We start from the raw sequence: 18526 nt of genomic DNA, 5'->3' as shown, positions 1-18526 counted from the left end.
AAAAACTTGTGCATAGAAACTACAAAACATTGTAAAATAAATCAAGGATCATGGATTGTGGAAGATGATCGGCCAGGAAGCTCCAGGAATAAGTCCCTCCACCAGAAGAACTAGTAAGAAGTCAGGACATAATTGGTAACAAATATAAAAACAGGGGGAAAAAGGTAGAGGGGAATGAATGGATATAGGAACAATGTATGGATATGGCATTGAAATCAAGTTGGTATCAAATCAAATATGATTACTATGTTTTTAGAATATTAAATTTTAACCCCATAGAAAACAAAAAGAAAATGTATGAAAAATACATACAGATAGAAATGAGAAGAATTTTATTATGTATAATTTAAAAAGAACTAATACTTAAAAAATAGTTATTAACAGAAGAATTGAGGGGCAAAAAAAGTATAAGACTTACAAACACTAAATAGTAAAATGGTAGAAGAAAGGCCTGCATTGTCAATAGTGACGTCAAATACAAATGGATTAAACTCTCCAGTTGAAAGGTATAGATTGGCAGAATGAGTAAGAAAGCAGGGCCCAACGATATGTTTCTACAAGAAACTCAGACTAAATTCAAATACATAAGTGAGCAGAAAGAGAAAGGATGAAAAAGCATACAACATGTAAGTGGTACCAAAAGAGAGCTGAGGTAGCTATATAAATATCAGATAACATTGAATTTAATTAGAAACCTCTTATGAGGAACAAAGATGATTAATATATACTGAAAAGGGGATTAATTCGACAATAAGATATTACAATTATTAACATATATGTAACTACCAGCAGAATTCTAAAATATATGAAAGGAAATACGGAGAGTTTTGAAGTGAGAAATAGATCATTTCACATTAATAACAGGAGATGTTAATATACCACTTTCAATAACGGACAGAAAATCTAGACAGGAGATCAGTAAGGAAATACAAAGAAAGATATTCGAAACTGATTAAAACTAACAGACATACATAGAACATTTCAACTAGAAGTAAGATAATTCATATTCTTCTTGAGTGCACATGGATCATTCTCCAGTATAGACACTATCTTAGATGTAAAACAAGTCTCAATAAATTCAAACATTTGATACCATATAATGTATCTTCTCTAACTACAAAGGAGTGAATCTAGAAATCAGTAACAGAGAAAAGCATGAAAAAGTAAAAAAATGTGGAAATTAAACAATATATTCTTAAACAACACATAGGTTAGAGAGGAAATGACAAGGGAAATGAAGAAATATCTTAATGCAGATGAAAAGATACCATACCAAAATGTTATGCAATGCAGCAAAGGCAGTGCTAAGAGAGAAATTTATAGCTCTAAATGCTTACATTAAAAAATAAATCAGGGACCCGCCCACCCTCCTTCTCCCCTCTCTTTCTCGCTCCGCAGCAGCTGACCCGCCCGCCCTCCTTCTCCCCCCTCTTTCTCCGCCGGCCCGCCGCGTGGCGCCCACGCCCTGCAGCAGCCGACCCGCCCGCCCTCCTTCTCCCCCCTCTTCCCCCTCCTGCCCCGGCTGCTCTCCAACCACCACGGTGCCCTCTTCCCCTGCCTTCACCGGCTCCTCCGCCACCAGCCTCAACAGCCTTGCCGCCCTCACCTTTCCTCCTCCAGAACAGCTACTGGGGGAGTGCAGATAATACAGAGCAGCTCCCGGAGCCACGAGGGAGATCAAAGGGACGGCATACCCCATCCTGGAACGGCTGACTATCTGGGAGAACCAGCTCCGGTGAGATCACCAAGGGGCACGGGCTTTCCTGGGTGGGACAGCAAGCGACCGGAGTCCCTCCCTTCCACCTTCCCAGGCCAGCTGGTAGAATTGGACAGGCGGTCCCCTTAGGCTACGGCGGCTGGTGCCCCCACCACGCGAGGCCCCCCGGAACAACTGAGATAGTTGGGTCGGAAATCCCCAGACTGCGGAGAACAGTGACCGGGGGATCCCTTCCAAACACGTGACTCCCCCGTCCGGCTGGGAACAGTGCACTCTCCCGGGCTGCGACAGCTGGCGCCCTCCCGCCACGCTTGGTGCCCCGGGCCGACTAGCTAATTCGGCCGGACGCTCTCCCGTGCTGCGGCAGCCGGCGACCCTCCCCGCATTCGGAACCCCAGGCCGGCTGGCATTCTTCCAAGACGCTTCGGCTGCCGAACCTCCCCTACGGCGAGAATTTTCCAGAGTTAAAGGACCCACAGCAACTTTCACTGGTGGAACCCGTAGACAAACGTGTGCCACGAGCACCACCTACTGGGCAGGATAAGAAAAACAGAACCCAGAGATTGCACAGAAAAATCTTTCAACCTGTGGGGTCGAACACCCAGGGAAATCTGACTAAATGCCCAGACGCCAGCAGAAGATAACGGATCACGCTCAGAAAACTGAACATATGGCCCAGTCAAATGAAGAAACCAATAGTTCAAATGAGATACAGGAGCTGAAACAACTAATGCTGAATATATGAACAGAAATGGAGAACCTCTTCAAAAACGAAATCGATAAATTGAGGGAGGACATGAAGAAGACATGGGCTGAACATAAAGAAGAAATAGAAAAACTGAAAAAACAAATCACAGAACTTATGGAAGTGAAAGATAAAGTAGAAAAGATGGAAAAAACAATGGATACCTACAATGACAGATTTAAAGAGACAGAAGATAGAATTAGTGATTTGGAGGATGAAACATCTGAATTCCAAAAAGAAACAGAAACTATCCGGAAAAGAATGGAAAAATTTGAACAAGGTATCAGGGAACTCAAGGACAATGTGAACCATACAAATATACATGTAGTGGGTATCCCAGAAGGCGAAGAGAAGGGAAAAGGAGGAGAAAAACTAATGGAAGAAATTATCACTGAAAATTTCCCAACTCTTATGAAAGACCTAAAATTACAGATCCAAGAAGTGCGGCGCACCCCAAAGAGATTAGACACAAATAGGCGTTCCCCAAGACACTTACTAGTTAGAATGTCAGAGGTCAAAGAGAAAGAGAGGATCTTGAAAGCAGCGAGAGAAAAACAATCTGTCGCATACAAGGGAAACCCAATAAGACTATGTGTAGATTTCTCAGCAGAAACCATGGAAGCTAGAAGAAAGTGGGATGATATATTTAAGTTACTAAAAGAGAAAAACTGCCAGCCAAGACTCCTATATCCAGCAAAATTGTCCTTCAAAAATGAGGGAGAAATTAAAACATTCTCAGACAAAAAGTCACTAAGAGAATTTGTGACCAAGAGACCAGCTCTGCAAGAAATACTAAAGGAAGCACTAGAGGCAGATACAAAAAGACAGAAGAGAGAGGCATGGAGAAAAGTGTAGAAAGAAGGAAAGTCAGATATGATATATATAATACAAAAGGCAAAATGGTAGAGGAAAATATTATCCAAACAGTAATAACTCTAAATGTTAATGGACTGAATTCCCCAATCAAAAGACATAGACTGGCAGAATGGATTAAAAAACAGGATCCTTCTATATGCTGTCTACAGGAAACACATCTTAGACCCAAAGATAAATAAAGGTTGAAAGTGAAAGGTTGGGAAAAGATATTTCATGCAAATAACAACCAGAAAAGAGCAGGAGTGGCTATACTAATATCCAACAAATTAGACTTCAAATGTAAAACAGTTAAAAGAGACAAAGAAGGACACTATATACTATTAAAAGGAACAGTTAAGCAAGAAGACATAACAATCATAAATATTTATGCACCGAACCAGAATGCCCCAAAATACGTGAGGAATACACTGCAAACACTGAAAAGGGAAATAGACACATATACCATAATAGTTGGAGACTTCAATTCACCACTCTCATCAATGGACAGAACATCTAGACAGAGGATCAATAAAGAAATAGAGAATCTGAATATTACTATAAATGAGCTTGACTTAACAGACATTTATAGGACATTACATCCCACAACAGCAGGATACACCTTTTTTTCAAGTGCTCATGGATCATTCTCAAAGATAGACCATATGCTGGGTCACAAAGCAAGTCTTAACAAATTTAAAAAGATTGAAATCATACACAACACTTTCTCGGATCATAAAGGAATGAAGTTGGAAATCAATAATAGGCGGAGTGCCAGAAAATTCATAAATACATGGAGGCTCAACAACACACTCTTAAACAACAAGTGGGTCAAAGAAGAAATTGCAAGAGAAATTAGTAAATACCTAGAAGCAAATGAAAATGAAGACACAACATATCAAAACTTATGGGACGCAGCAAAGGCAGTGCTAAGAGGGAAATTTATTGCCCTAAACGCCTTTATCAGAAAAGAAGAAAAGGCAAAAATGCAGGAATTAACTGTCCACTTGGAAGAACTGGAGAAAGAACAGCAAACTAATCCAAAAGCAAGCAAAAGGAAAGAAATAACAAAGATTAGAGCAGAAATAAATGAAATTGAAAACATGAAAACAATAGAGAAAATCAATAAGACCAGAAGTTGGTTCTATGAGAAAATCAACAAGATTGATGGGCCCTTAGCAAGATTGACAAAAAGAAGAAGAGAGAGGATGCAAATAAATAAGATTAGAAATGAAAGAGGAGACATAACTACTGACCTCACAGAAATAAAGAAGGTAATAACAGGATACTATGAACAACTTTACGCTAATAAATACAACAATTTAGATGAAATGGACAGGTTCCTGGAAAGACATGAACAACCAACTTTGACTCAAGAAGAAATAGACGACCTCAACAAACCAATCACAAGTAAAGAGATTGAATTAGTTATTCAAAAGCTCCCTAAAAAGAAAAGTCCAGGACCAGATGGCTTCACATGTGAATTCTATCAAACATTCCAGAAAGAATTAGTACCTACTCTCCTCAAACTCTTCAACATAATCGAAGTGGAGGGAAAACTACCTAATTCATTCTATGAAGCCAACATCACCCTCATACCAAAACCAGGCAAAGATATTACAAAAAAAGAAAACTACAGACCAATCTCTCTAATGAATACAGATGCAAAAATCCTCAATAAAATTCTAGCAAATCATACCCAACAACACATTAAAAGAATTATACATCATGACCAAGTAGGATTCATCCCAGGTATGCAAGGATGGTTCAGCATAAGAAAATCAATTAATGTAATACACCATATCAACAAATCAAAGCAGAAAAATCACATGATCATCTCAATTGATGCAGAGAAGGCATTTGACAAGATTCAACATCCTTTCCTGCTGAAAACACTTCAAAAGATAGGAATACAAGGGAACTTCCTTAAAATGATAGAGGGAATATATGAAAAACCCACAGCTAATATCATCCTCAATGGGGAAAAATTGAAAACTTTCCCCCTAAGATCAGGAACAAGACAAGGATGTCCACTATCACCACTATTATTCAACATTGTGTTGGAAGTTCTAGCCAGAGCAATTAGGCAAGAAAAAGAAATACAAGGCATCAAAATTGGAAAGGAAGAAGTAAAACTATCACTGTTTGCAGACGATATGATACTATATGTAGAAAACCCAGAAAAATCCACAACAAAATTACTAGAGCTAATAAATGAGTACAGCAAAGTAGCAGGCTACAAGATCAACATTCAAAAATCTGTAGCTTTTCTATACACTAGTAATGAACAAGCTGAGGCGGAAATCAAGAAACGAATCCCATTTACAATCGCTACTAAAAGAATAAAATACCTAGGAATAAATTTAACCAAAGAGACAAAAAACCTATATAAAGAAAACTACAAAAAACTGCTAAGATAAATCACAGAAGACCTAAATAGATGGAAGGGCATACCGTGTTCATGGATTGGAAGACTAAATATAATTAAGATGTCAATCCTACCTAAACTCATCTACAGATTCAATGCAATACCAATCAAAATCCCAACAACTTGTTTTTCAGAATTAGAAAAACCAATAAGCAAATTTATCTGGAAGGGCAGGTTGCCCCAAATTGCTAAAAACATCTTGAGGGAAAAAAACGAAGCTGGAGGTCTTGCGATGCCGGACTTTAAGGCATATTATGAAGCCACAGTGGTCAAAACAGCATGGTATTGGCATAAAGGTAGATATATCGACCAATGGAATCGAATAGAGTGCTCAGATATAGACCCTCTCATCTATGGACATTTGATCTTTGATAAGGCAGTCAAGCCAACTCACCTGGGACAGAACAGTCTCTTCAATAAATGGTGCCTAGAGAACTGGATATCCATAAGTAAAAGAATGAAAGAAGACCCGTATCTCACACCTTATACAAAAATTAACTCAAAATGGATCAAAGATCTAAACATTAGGTCTAAGACCATAAAACAGAGGAAAATGTAGGGAGATATCTTACGAATCTTACAACTGGAGGCAGTTTTATGGACCTTAAACCTAAAGCAAGAGCACTGAAGAAAGAAATAAATAAATGGGAGCTCCTCAAAATTAAACACTTTTGTGCATCAAAGAACTTCATCAAGAAAGTAGAAAGACAGCCTACACAATGGGAGACAATATTTGGAAACGACATATCAGATAAAGGTCTAGTATCCAGAATTTATAAAGAGATTGTTCAACTCAACAACAAAAAGACAGCCAACCCAATTACAAAATGGGAAAAAGACTTAAACAGACACCTACCAGAAGAAGAAATACGAATGGCCAAGAGGCACATGAAGAGATGCTCAATGTCCCTGGCCATTAGAGAAATGCAAATCAAAACCACAATGAGATATCATCTCACACCCACCAGAATGGCCATTATCAACAAAACAGAAAATGACAAGTGCTGGAGAGGATGCGGAGAAAGAGGCACACTTATCCACTGTTGGTGGGAATGTCAAAGGGTGCAACCACTGTGGAAGGCAGTTTGGCGGTTCCTCAAAAAGCTGAATATAGAATTGCCATACGACCCAGCAATACCATTGCTAGGTATCTACTCAAAGGACTTAAGGGCAAAGACACAAACGGACATTTGCACACCAATGTTTATAGCAGCGTTATTTACAATTGCAAAGAGATGGAAACAGCCAAAATCTCCATCAACAGAAGAGTGGCTAAACAAACTGTGGTATATACATACGATGGAATATTATGCAGCTTTAAGACAAGATAAACTTATGAACCATGTAATAACATGGATGGACCTAGAGAATATTATGCTGAGTGAATCCAGCCAAAAACTAAAGGACAAATACTGTATGGTCCCACTGATGTGAACGGACATTCGAGAATAAACTTGAAATATGTCATTGGTAACAGAGTTCAGCAGGAGTTAGAAACAGGGTAAGACAATGGGTAATTGAAGCTGAAGGGATACAGACTGTGCAACAGGACTAGATACAAAAACTCAAAAATGGACAGCACAATAATACCTAATTGTAAAGTAATCATGTTAAAATACTGAATGAAGCTGCATCTGAGCTATAGGGTTTTTTTTGTTTTTGTTTGCTTGTTGGTTTGTTTGTTGTTGTTTTTTACTATTATTACTACTTTTATTTCTTTTCTTTATATTAACATTTTATATCTTTTTCTGTTGTGTTGCTAGTTCCTCTAAACCGATGCAAATGTACTAAGAAACAATGATCATGCATCTATGTGATGATGTTAAGAATTACTGAGTGCATATGTAGAACGGTATGATTTCTAAATGTTGTGTTAATTTCTTTTTTTTTTCTTTCCATTAATAAAAAAATAAAAAATAAAAAAAATTAAAAAAAAAGATTCATATAAAACAACAAATAATATTACAAAAAAAAAAAGTAAATCAGGGCAGGCTACGGTGGCTCAGCAGGCAGAGATCTCTCCTGCCATGCCAGAGACCTGGGTTCGATTCCCAGTGCCTGCCCAATGAAAAAACAAACAAAACAAAAACCAGAGACCTAACCTAAAAACTGGAAGAACTAGCAAAAGAAGACCTAACCAAAGTGAAAGAAACAAAGGGAAAAGCAAAGAAAAGATCAGAGAAAACTGGAATAGAAAAAAAAAAACAGCAAAGAGAATCAAGAAAACCAAAAGTTGGTTCTTAGGAAAGATCAATAAAATGCACAAACCATTTGGCTAGACTGACAAAGGAAAGAGGCCAACTGATATTTGACAAAGTGGCAAATCAAAACCTCAACAAGATACTGTTTTGTACCTACTAGAATGGCTACTATAAAAAAAACGTAAGATAGCAAGTATTGGAGAAGATGTGGAGAAATAACACTTATTCATTGTTGATGAGAACCTAAAATGGTGCAGTCACTGTAAAATGGTTTGTAGGTTCCTCATAAAGTTAAGTGGAGAATTACCATATGATCTGGCAATCCCATTTCTAGTTACATATCCAAGAGAACTGAGAACATCAACTTGAACAGATGTTCACACTGATTTTCATAGTAGCATTATTCACAATTGCACAAAGATGGAAGCAACCCAACTGTCCAACAAGCAATGAATGGATAAACAAAATGCAATAGATTCATTTGATGGTATATTATTTGGCCATAAAAAAATAATGCAGTCCTGATGTCTGCTACAACATGGATGAATATTAAAGTTACAATGTTCAGTAAAATAAGCCAGACACAAAAGGAATAATACTACATGGTTTCATATAAAATAAGCAGAACATGCTTATTAATCAGAAACTAGAAGCCAGGTTACCAGGGCACAGTTGAAGGGGGAGAGAATGAGTTAATGTTAAGTTTGTGCTGAGTTTCTGTTTGGGTAATGGAAAAGTTTTGGCAATGGATGATGGCGTTGGAGACACAACTTTGTGAATATAACAAGCACCACTCTATTGTATATGTGAAAGGGATAAAAAGAGAAATTTCAGGGTGTATATAAGTTAAGAAAGCTTGGCACTATACAATACAAGGAGTAAAACCTAATGTAAACAGTGGGCTAAAGTTAAATTTACAGCATCAATTGTAGCAAAATTACCACTATTACAAAATGTTAGTAATAGAGAACACTGCCCATATATGTGACTGCCGTACTTTCTGTATGATTTTTATATAAAATGCATTGGTTTAATAAAAAAGAAATGCTTTTTGGTACTCTCCCATATAATTTCTGTGATTTTGCTTATAAAAGCCTAGCTACTAAACTGTTAGAATAACTTACTGCTCCATTATACAAAAAACTTTATCATAAGTAAAGCTCTAGAGATTTGATTTTACTCAGAGTTGCACAATGTCATGATGAGCCCATTTCTCAGGATTAATTAAACTGAAGTTAAAAAAAGCTCTCAAAGGGAAAAAAAAGCAGCTAGCAAGTCAACAATTTTAACGTGAACTTAAAATAGCTTTTTATTTCTTCTATAATGAAGTCACAGATAAAAGGTTGTAAAAGAACATGTTTTTGGTCTTGGTTTAAATCCCAATTCAAAAGTCTCTGATGAAGGTATGAAGTTAATGCCATTGACTCTTAGAATATCATAAGATAGTTTAGTCCTGTGAAATTTCAACCTATTAGCATTGGGTTGAGATGGGTGGAGGGGCGGGGCGGGCCGTCTGGAAGGCAGGATACCTTGGGAGAACCACGGATTAGTTGTGTCAGGTGTTCTGGCTCAGCCTCTTCCCATCTTTTACTTTATGTCATTTTTATTAAACTGGAGGCAAGAATATTTCCTAGGGAATGAATTTTCAAAATTACATTTGGATTCAATAGAAAGATAGTGTTTGTTTTATAAGTGGATTCATTTTACTGAAGAAAAGCTATTTTAAGAGAGATACTTACATTGTTCTTTATATTTGATGAAAGAATCACTGACAAATCTAAGTCTGTTCATTTACTTTGTGCATATTAAGAATGGCCCTTTGCACAACACCTGTATTTGAAGTGCCTGTCATTGAGGAGAGTCTGAGTCTTTAATTCACAAGCGGTTCAAGGGCTCTGAAAAAAAACGGCAATTCCTACTGAATAAGAAGACTGTAACAAAAATAATTATTGTGCACAAAGAAAAATGTTTATAATATAATGTTAAATAAAAATAGTTGATAAAAATTCTCTCTATGATGTTTTTTGTGTTTGCGTATGGATGTGGGTGTGTACTAGAATCTAATAATATGAAATCATAATGCTGGTGTTCCTTTCATTTTTTAATGTTTTTCTTTTCTTCCCTAATTATGCATGCATATTACAAAAGGTTTAAAATATTATTTTTATATTTAAAATTTCAGGAAAGTTTAGAGAAGAAAATAACAAATGTCAAATGTCCACCAATCATTGTCAATGTCGTTATATAAAAGCTGCCAGAGTTTTGTATTTTTTTAACATGACATACTCATTTTCATAAAAATAACTTTTTCCTCATATTAAAGAAAAACTCAAAAATGGAGAAAAGTACAAAGATAAGAGTTAATTAAAAACTTAAATCCTTTCTCTTAATAAAAATCATGGCTAATATTAGGTCAATGCCTTCCAGACAGCATTTGATGAATTCATACTGTCGGATTATTAGATCAATATACAGACATAGAAGTATTTTATGACACATTTAAAATTTTAATAACTATATTAAAAATAAAATGTCATTTATTTTTATTTGATTATAATAGAAGTAAAGAGAAATTAAGGAGAAAATAAAGGCATTAAACTTCAAACAGATGTCTTCTTAATCAACAGAAATATTTTCTAGAAGATCCCTCTAAAGTCAGAAAATTAATTAAAAAAATATTCCAAGTTAGATTATTTACTAACTGCACACAATCAATAGTTCCAATGCTGTGAAAGATAAGGTGAAGTCAGGAACACACCTACAGTCGAACATGTTGAAATTATTGCTCTTTGCAGTAAGGGAGACCAGATACCATGTAGAACCATGGGTATTTCAGCAAAGGAAATATTATAGGAGTTAGGTGTTTTGCTGGAGAGTTTGAGGGAGTGGGATTTTTCTCTGGCATGAATGCTCTCAGGAAGCAGTGGTAATTCTAATTTATGAGAGAATAGGTGTTGAATTTTGTCAAATGTTTTTTTCTGCATCAATTATATGATCATGTGGATTTTCTTCTTTAGTCTGTCATTACGGTTGGTTATGTTGATTGACTTTCAAATATTGAACGTGACTTGCATTCTGTAATAGCCCTACTTGGTCATAGTATCTAATTCTTTTTGTTTATTGCTGATTTCCACTGGCCTATATTTTGTTAAAATTTTAACACTAATATTCATGAGGGATAGTGGTCTGTTTGTTTTTTGTACTAAGTTTGTCTGGTTTTGGTATCAGGGTAATACTGGCTTCATAAAATGAATAGCGAAGTATTCCCTCTTCTTCTGTTTCTTGAAAACAATTTTTGTAATGCTGGTGTTTAATGTGCTCTAAACATTTGATAAAATTCTCTGGCGTTATCAGATCTATAGATTTCTTTTCTGGGGGTTTTTAAATTAGGAATTCCATTTACTTAATAGTTATAGGGTTATTCAAATTATTATTTTATATTTTGTGAATTGTGGTAGTTTGTACTTTCTGAGGAATTAGTCCATTTTACCTAAGTTGTCATATTTATATTTCAGGAGTTTTCAAAGAATTCCCTAATTTTATTTTTGATGTCTGCAGGGTCTCTAGTGATTTGCCTATTTCATTCTTGATATCGATCATTTGTTGTCCTCTCTTTTTTCCTTATTAACCTTGCTAGATGTTTGCTAATTTTATTGATCTTTTCAAAGAACCACCTTTTTTGACCATTAATTCTATTGTACTCCTGCTTTCAATTTCATTGATTGTTGTTCTTATCTTTATTATTTGGCCCCTTCTGCCTGATTCCTCTTTTTCTAGTATGTTGAGGTGAAGGCTGAGATTAATAAAACTATTCAATCTTTTCAAATGTGTGTGCTATAAAATTAAGTTGTATACACATTTAGCTCAAATTATTTTCATAATTTCCCTTAAGACTTCTGCTTCGACCCATGAATGACTATGTTTTTAATTTCTGAGTGTTTGGAGAGTTTCAGGCTATCTTTCTGTATTGGTTTGTACTTTAATTCCATTGTGATGGGGGCAAACTGCATGTTTAAAATTCTTTTAGAGTTGTTGAGGTTGGTTAAAGTTTGTATGGCCCAAGGTGTGGTCTATTTTGTAATATATTTCTTGAACACTTGAAAATAATGTGGATTCTGCTATCGTTGGGGATAGTCTCTATAAATGTCAATGAGATGCTCTTATTTTATGATGTTAAGTTCTATGTGCAACTCTTGTTCTGTTTAGTTGTTCTAGGAATTGCTGAGAGAGGGGAGTTGAAGTCTCCAACAATAACAGTGGACTCTTCTGTTTCTTCATTATGTTTTATCGATTTTTCTTCACATATTTTGCAGTTTGGTTGTTTTGTGCATACACATTTAGATTGCTATGTCTTGGTGTATTGATCCTTTTATTCTTATAAAATGTCCTTTTCTGACTCTTGTAATTTATTTGCTCTGAAGTTTCCTTTCCTGAGCATTGATATAGGTATCCTTACTTTCTTTTGAATAGTGTTTGCATGGTATATAATTTTTAATTCTTTTATTCAACCTGCCTATGTGATTATATTTCAGGAACTTTTCATGTGAACAGCCTGAAGCTAGAGACTTTTTTTATTCAAATGCTCTCTAAAATCTGCTTTCTGTATCTATGGATTTGCCTATCCTAGACGTTTCATATAAACAGAAGCATGCAATATGTGACCTTTGTGTCTTGATTCTTTCACTTAACATAATGTGTTCAAGGTTCATCCACAATGTGGCATATATCAATACTTCATTCCTTTTCATGAGTGAATAATATTACATTGTATAAATACAACACATTTTTTTTGTTATGGAACGCTTCACGAATTTGCATGTCATCCTTGCACAAGGGCCCTGCTAATCTTCTCTGTATGGTTCCAATTTTAGTATATGTGCTGCCGAAGCAAGCACTGAATCCAACATATTTTGATTATCCATTGATTAGTTGCTGGATATTTGGATTGTTTCTACTTTTTTGCTATTAGGAAAATGCTGCTATCGAACATGTTTGTACAACTTTTGCATGAACAGCAGTTTTCAGTTTTCTAGGGTATATACTTTGGTCGTTGTATATAATTGATTGGTCATATCATAATTCTATAATTAATAACTGCCAGATTGTTTTCTACAGTGACTGTACCATTTTATATTCCCACTTGCAATGTTCAAGATTCCAATATCTTCAAATCCTTGTCAACATTTGTTAATTTTAAATTTCGTTTTATTTATAGCCATCCTGGTAAGTGTGACATGGAATTTTGTAGTTTTGATTTGTATTTCCCCAGTGACTAATAGTTTCAAGCATTTTTTCATGTGCTACTGGTCATTTGCATATCTTCTTTGGAGATAGGTCTATCCAGATCCTTTGGTCATTTATCTTCTTAGTATTGTATAGTAAGAGTTCTTTATATATTCTGATACAAGTCCCTAATCAGACATATGGGACTGGCTAACCTGTATCCCTTGTATTTCTATATAACTTTTAGGAGCAGCATGTCAAATTCTGCTGGGGATTGTATTGAATCTGAATATTTGGGAGGGGATATTACCATTTGTGCCACCCCTCAAAATATTCTTGCCCTATTCCCTAGAATCTGAGTGTAGCTTATATGACAAAAGAGATTCTTTATATGTGCTATTATGTTAAGAATTTTCGGATGAGAGGAGGTGATGTGAAGATGGAACAGAGAAATTTGTCTGTTAAGTATGCCATTTAGATCCTCTCATAAGCAGTTTCTATTCCTTACTTTTTTCCCTGTGTATGAGTAACACTTTATGTTTCTTTGGATATCTCATAATTTTTATTGAAAACTGTACATTTTAGAAAATATAACTGTGGAAGCTTGAATTATGTCCCTTGTCAGGTCTCAGCTCGAGGAGCAGTTGTTCTGGTCTGGAAACAAATTGAAATAAGATACAAGAAGCCACTGATAGAGTGGTCATTTTAAATCATTCCCCTCCACTTTGATGCTTACAGAGCAGTAGTCCCTTATATACTAATTTACACAAAAGTGGCATCTTACCGACAGGTGACATCATTTGTGGGATATATGATTGAATACATTTATGTTACATCATTGGTTACATAAGCTATGCTGTATCATGCTCCCCTGGAACTTCAGACCTGGATGCACTTAGGCAGCTGCCTTAGCAGGCTGTTTATAATGAACAATTTTCGGGGCCCACGCCCTCAGAAAATACAAGTTTTTTTTTTTTAAATCATTTTCCACATTCCTGTGGGTGTGAATCATTGTAAATAGGACCTTTTGCAGATGTTATTTTTTAGTTTAGATGTGTCCCAACTCACCGAAGGTGGGCCTTATGTGTATTACTGAAGGCCTTACAAAGTGAAGGTGCCAGACAAGAAGTCAGAAAGCCACAGGGCATAGCCAGAGCCAGAAGCATCAGATACCAGAAGAGCAGAGAGGAGAGGACATTGTCATGTGACAGGAGGCAGAAATACAAGGCAACAGACACTAAGTGTTGCCTGCACCCAGCACCGGAACTCTACAAACTCTGGAAGAAAGCAAGCATTGCCAATAATTTGATTTTGGACTTTTCCAGCCTCAAAACCATGAGCCAATGCATTCCTATTGCCCAAGCCAACCCATGGTGTAGTATATATAAAAGCAGCCTAGCAAACTAAGATATTTTTGTAGCAACTCTGGATATTGATTCCACCCAGAGTTCGTTGTTGTTTGTTGTTGCTGTTGCTTCTTTATTTGTTTAGTGACTTGACTGAACTATTTTAATGAACTTTATTTGCTCTGCAGTGTGAAACTTCTGAGGTAACCCTTCAGCAGGTGAAGACTTGGGCATGTCATCCCGGGATAACAGTGGTTCTAGCAGACATCTCTGTGACTGTCTCTTACCCTGATTTCTCAGTTCAGCCGTCTCTGTTGCACATCCAGCTTTTGGGTACCACTAATTGCCAGCTGATTGCTCTATATTTTTAAAACCATTTCCTGGGGGTATAAATTGCTCCACAAGAATAATCCAACAAAATTTGCATCTTTTTTTTAGAGGTAATTTTTGAGGCAAGCCTTTGAGATTTGTTCTGACCCCAGGAGGGCGCTATACAGTTGTCTCTTTTCCTGGTCCTCTCTGGTAACCCAGGTCACATATGGTTTGGCTTGGAACTCTTACAGAGCTCCCAGTCTCTTCTTACTTGCTTACGACCCACATCTTCATTGCCTAAGCGAACCTCCTTAGGTTTGAACTCCACACATTCTTTTCTAAATAAAGTCTGTTACAATGGAAAGGCTTTCAGAAATCTCTGCAATTATGGTCTTCTTTCCTCTTGGACATAATCTCAGAGCTCCTGCTTTGGAGCTAGGGGTTGGACCAGTAGCCCACTTTTCCTAGAATGGCATCCCAGCTTCTTGACAGCTCTTACCTAGAATTTAACTTTTTCAGTTAAAAGCTGGATGGATGAGAGACCCTCATGCATATCCCTCTTGAGGTTCTAGCATAGTCCTTGACTAGAAGCTTGAGGGAGAGGAAACCCCATTTTCTTAGCTTTACCCGTTTAGATAGTAGCTATTGTCAAGTTGAGCTGGGGAAGAAGGGAGTGAGAAGTACTACAGACGCTTACTGTTATTAAAATTTAGTAGATTTTCTTTAATAAAGTATTCATTTATTATATGACCTTAGTACAATTTTCAGACACTTGAAATGTGATATGTAGAGACAGCATAAAAATAGAGATAGAGATAGGAGTATGGAATTTTCATCACTCTCTTTGTTTTGGTGGGAGTAGACTCATGGATTTTCTCTTACGTCAGAAGTGGATCTTCTCTATAGTATTTTTGAGTGTATCTCTTTGTATAGTTTTTTTAGTGGCTGTTTGTGTATTATATTCCATATACTTTTCACACTTTACTGGTATTGACATTTTACCAGTTCAAATTAAGTATAGAAACCAGACCGCCCTTAGTTCCCTTTATCTTCCCATGTTTATAATATAATAATCATAAGTTTTCCTCTACATACATTTAGAACCACACCAGACAGTTTTATTATGTTTGCTTTAAACACAAAATATAATTGAGAAAACTCAAGGGGAGAAGGAAAGTCAAGTGTATTTATTCTTATTTTTGCTTATCATATTCTTTCTTCCTAATAACTCCAAGATTAATTGATTTATCATTCTTTTCTGTATGGATAATTTCCTTAGAACTCTCTTTAGCCATACTATTAATATAAGTCTGTTGGCAGCAAATTCTCTTAGTTTTTAATTCATCTGACAATGTTTTGATGTCCCTTTTATTCCTTAAGGATATTTTTTTTGTACCTAGAATTCTGCATCAACAATTCTTTTCTTCTTGCACCTAAGATATGTTATGCTGCTTCATTCTAGCCTCCGTGATCTCTAATGAGAAATACATTGTCATTAAGTTGGTTTTTCTCCCATTGTGTCATATGATCATTTCTCACAATGTTCAAGAGTTTTCTTTGTTTTTTTTCTTTACTTTTCAGACGTTTGGTTATGCTATGTCTTGAGGTATATTTCTTTGGGTTTAGCCTGTTTGGTTCAGTTTATTTAATCTGTAGGTTAGCATCTTTTGTCAAATTTGAGAAATTTTCAGCCATTATAAATGTAGTGTTTTAAACTCTGCCTTCTTTCTCCTTTATAGAAAAAAATCATATATTTACTTATAGTCACATGGGTCCTACAAGACTCTCTATTTTCCAGTGCATTTTCTCCCAACTGTTCAAATTAGGGTTTTTAATTTTGTTTATGTTTCAGATCTAAAATTTCCATTTGTTGCATATTTATCTCTTCTATTTCATTACTAAAATTTTCTATTTGTTTCTAGTGTGTTTGCAATTGCTCATTGAAGCATTTTATGATGTCTTCTTTAAAATCCATACCAGATAATTCTTTGTCATCTTGTTTTTGACATCTGTTGATTGTCTTTTCTCATTCAAGTTGAAATCTTCCTAGTCCTTGGTATAACAAGTGATAGTTATTTTTAACTAAAATCTGGATGTTTCGGGCATTTGCTATTAGGCTCCAAATCTTTCTAAAATCTTTCTGTGACTGCATTCCAGTGGAGGAGAACTGGTGCTTCCTCATTATTATTAGAGGAGGGTAGGTTTCCAGATTTCCCACTTGGCCTCCACTGACACCGCAGTGGGGAGCTGTTCCTCAGTAGTTCTGGGCAGGGAAGGGAGTTCAAGGTCCCATTAGGTCTCTGCTGAAATCACCCAGAATGGAAGGGGTGTGCATGCCTTGTTTCTGCTCCCTATGCGGCTTCCATTGACTCTGTGCTGGAAGGGTTCATTACTATCCAGTAGAGTTGAGAATTGTGACTCCTCATTTGTCTTTCTCTGGAATTGGTTCCCACATTACAACTTGGCAAGAAGCAAATATGGTTTTCCTTTTCTGCCTTTGTTCATGAGGTGGAGCTGGAGTAAAGAAGGAATTGTCTATAAGACTTAGGTCCTGGTATGTTGCCATTTAATTTTCTTTGGCTAGAGAGACTGGGCCTTTCTTGTGGATTGTTTTTCTGTGCCTGTTGGTGTTTCCAGGGGCTGTTCCAGCACCTTGTCTGAGCATGTGATGCAAAGACAAACCAAGTAGCTCAGCACTGTGTCTTTCCACTGGTCCTGAAGTCCCTATCCCATCTGCCTTTGTTTCTCCACCTTTTGAAGTCTTTCAATGTTTTTTTTTTAAATATGTAGAATGCCTAGGGATTTTAGGTCTACTTAGTACAATGGATAGGATTAGGTATTTATACTACATCTTCTAAAAAGTGGAAGCCCAAACAGTAATTGAAATAGACTTAGGTTAAATATTAATCAGTAAGGAAGAAGGCATCACTCATATTAGGCAGGATAGGAGGGTGGTTGGTCATTTTTGTGACTTATGTATAATTTTCAATGTTGTCTAGTCTGTTCCTACTGTTTCTTATTAAAGTAATAGCTCTATAACAAGTTTTTGGTTATAATTTTTCCTTAGGTCTGCAATCATCCTTTTCATCCCATTCAGTTGCTTATCTAATTATTTTAGTGTTTGTATACAATAATTTCTTATGTACTTGTATAGCATAAAAAAATTAAGGAAATTCCTTCCTTGAGTTGTGTTTTCTTTAAGATTTATAACATTATTTGTCATTTACTTGGCATGTTCCCTTTGTCCCCTTTCTTCCTTACTTCCTTCATCTGACATGGAGTATCAGACAATGGGAATTGTGTTGGTCTCCTTTAAGCTACAACTTGCCTTTCCATAGACACTCTAGCATCTGAGAAGTGTGTACTCTTCTCTCTATTTCTGAATTCTGTTTCATTCTGCTTTTGAAAGTTTTATTGATGATGAGGATAATATTTTCTTTTGTTCTCTTTTATATTGAATTTTCTCCTTTTCTTCTCCTTTTTTTCTCTCTTATGTGGTATCTCCAATTCCACTCCCAATTCCCAATTTGGATGTTGATCCATCTGTGACTGCACTTTCTGACAACCTGAAACATAATTTTTTGTCAGGAGGGATGGTAGCTTTACAGTCCATTCTCTGAAATCATCATGAATTTCCACTGCTCCTTCCACATGATTTGTCTCCTAACTCCTATGACAAGCAGCAATTTTGGGGGATATGGT

The 18526-nt window shown here is 36.2% G+C and overlaps 1 protein-coding gene and 1 non-coding gene across 6 annotated transcripts in view; one reads left to right on the top strand and one right to left on the bottom strand.

Moving 5' to 3' along the window:
- The window catches only part of GABRG3 (gamma-aminobutyric acid type A receptor subunit gamma3), a 736378-nt gene that overhangs the window by 662558 nt on the left and 55294 nt on the right, over positions 1-18526 (top strand). The window lies entirely within an intron of this gene.
- Positions 12732-12838, bottom strand: LOC143652754 (U6 spliceosomal RNA). The gene has a single exon (XR_013160818.1). It is a non-coding gene; the product is annotated as a U6 spliceosomal RNA (small nuclear RNA).

The sequence above is a fragment of the Tamandua tetradactyla genome, chromosome 12 (assembly GCF_023851605.1).
Source record: "Tamandua tetradactyla isolate mTamTet1 chromosome 12, mTamTet1.pri, whole genome shotgun sequence".
Classification (NCBI taxonomy): Eukaryota; Metazoa; Chordata; class Mammalia; order Pilosa; family Myrmecophagidae; genus Tamandua; species Tamandua tetradactyla.
The sequence above is the reverse complement of the archived record's forward strand: the minus strand, read 5'-3'. Positions and strand labels throughout refer to the sequence as shown.